We start from the raw sequence: 2,458 nt of genomic DNA, 5'->3' as shown, positions 1-2,458 counted from the left end.
CCCCCCCCAACCCTAGGCGCATGGGCCCAAGGGGGGGCGCCCAGCCCTCCAGGGGCTGGTTCCCTGCCCCCTACGACCCATGAGACCCTCCGAGAGGGGTGGCCCCTCCCAGTGGACCCCCGGAACCCCTCCGGTGGCCCCGGTACAATATCGATATGCCCCCGAAACTTTCCGGTGACCGTATGACAACTTCCCATATATAAATCTTCACCTCCGGACCATTCCGGAACTCCTCGGGACGTCCGGGATCTCATCCGGGACTCCGAACAACATTCGGTAATCACATACAAGTCTTCCTAATAACCCTAGCGTCACCGAACCTTTAGTGTGTAGACCCTACGGGTTCGGGAGACATGCAGACATGACCGAGACGGCTCTCCGGTCAATAACCAACAGCGGGATCTGGATACCCATGTTGGCTCCCACATGCTCCTCGATAATCTCATCAGATGAACCACGATGTCGAGGATTCAATCAACCCCACATACAATTCCCTTTGTCAAACGGTACGTTACTTGCCCGAGACTCGATCGTCGGTATCCCAATACCTCGTTCAGTCTCGTTACCGGCAAGTCACTTTTACTTGTACCGTAATGCATGATCCCGTGACCAAACACTTGGTCACTTTGATCTCATTATGATGATGCATTACCGAGTGGGCCCAGAGATACCTCTCCGTCATACGGAGTGACAAATCCCAGTCTTGATCCGTGTCAACCCAACAGACACTTTCGGAGCTACCTGTAGTGCACCTTTATAGTCACCCAGTTACGTTGTGACGTTTGGTACACCCAAGGCACTCCTACGGTATCCGGAAGTTACACGATCTCATGGTCTAAGGAAAAGATACTTGACATTGGAAAAGCTCTAGCAAAATGAACTACACGATCTTGAGCTATGGTTAGGATTGGGTCTTGTCCATCACATCATTCTCCCAATGATGTGATCCCGTTATCAACGACATCCAATGTCCATTGTCAGGAAACCATGACTATCTGTTGATCAACGAGCTAGTCAATTAGAGGCTCACTAGGGACATGTTGTGGTCTAAGTATTCACACGTGTATTACGATTTCCGGATAATACAATTATAGCATGAATAAAAGACAACTATCATGAACAAAGAAATATAATAATAATCCTTTTATTATTGCCTCTAGGGCATATTTCCAACAGGTCACCCTTGATGAAAGCACTTCTGTGACGCGTGATTTATCATCATGGAAGTGGAAACTTCCGTGATGATAATTTTGGTAATGTCATGGAACACTTCTACGACATCACAGGTATGACTATCTTGGTTCTGTCATAAAATCGTCATGGATGTACATGTATGACAAAAAACATGACCTACTGTGACAAACACGTATCATCACAGAAGTGTATTTTTTTGTAGTGTTACTTCTGGATGACAGACTTAATACAAGAAATATGCTCCATGGACATAATATGTACCTCCCAGACTATCACTGTGCCTTATGTTCTGATAAGGTGGAAGAAACTTTGAACCACTTATTCTGTAACTGTCCATTTGCACTCTCTTGCTGGGATATCATAGCATCTAGGAGAGCCAGAGGTATCTCCACTTTTGATGGGATCTTACTCATTACTAATCAGTTACCAAAAGACTTAGCGCTAGATATTATAGTTATGAGTTACTCGGGTATTTGGTCCGTGAGAAATGACAAGATCTATCAGTCAGCAACACCTGCTATTGATTCATGGAAATTTTATCTGGCTGCAGGACTTTGGTCTGTACAACTTAGGGCCAAAGATGGCAAAGCGAACAGGATTAAGGACTGGACTGATTTATATCTATAATGGGTTTGTCCATGATACCTAGAACTGGGATTGGCTGAGTGAGCTCTGCTCCTTTTTTGTTTTTTTGTAACTTATTTTGTACTTTACTTTATTTTTAATGAAAATACCGTAGAACAATTTTTCTATAGTCAAGGCTAAAAAAAGGGAACAACATGGCACACACATGTGACTAGATAAGATAATTAATGTTCAAGGGCAGGCTACCCGTAGTGCTCAAGATTTGGCATGGCAACTGACACCTTTCATTTTTGGGCAGGAGATGTACGAAGATATGACCGAGCGAATTGATACAAATGTTTTGTCAGGTAAAATTTTGAAGGAAGTCATAGCAAACCATAAATGATTTCATGAATGGGACCAAGAAAATACCTCAAAAATCACCATCCAATTGTTCAGGTAGCTTTCCTGCCCTCCAAATTTGAGTAAAGGTTTGCATGATTATGGAGTAAATAACTTGCATGCTATTTGGGAGTTTCAAGTTATATAATTCTTTCTTTTGCTAGATTCTGATAGAGGCCAAAGACAAAAATGCAAATGATGACGAAGGAAATGTGCTACCAACACTTGTGTACATGGCACGGGAGAAGTGGCCTCAACACCACCATAATTTCAAAGTTGGAGCAATGAATGCTCTAGT

The 2,458-nt window shown here is 43.5% G+C and overlaps 1 pseudogene; it reads left to right on the top strand.

The window, feature by feature from the left end:
• The window catches only part of LOC119309695, a 48,954-nt pseudogene extending 46,707 nt beyond the window's left edge, over positions 1–2,247 (top strand).
• Positions 2,248–2,458: the final 211 nt, after the last annotated feature.

Source organism: Triticum dicoccoides, chromosome 5B (genome assembly GCF_002162155.2).
Source record: "Triticum dicoccoides isolate Atlit2015 ecotype Zavitan chromosome 5B, WEW_v2.0, whole genome shotgun sequence".
NCBI classification, from domain to species: domain Eukaryota; kingdom Viridiplantae; phylum Streptophyta; class Magnoliopsida; order Poales; family Poaceae; genus Triticum; species Triticum dicoccoides.
Note: the sequence above shows the minus strand (reverse complement) of the source record. Positions and strands in the feature narration are given on the sequence as shown.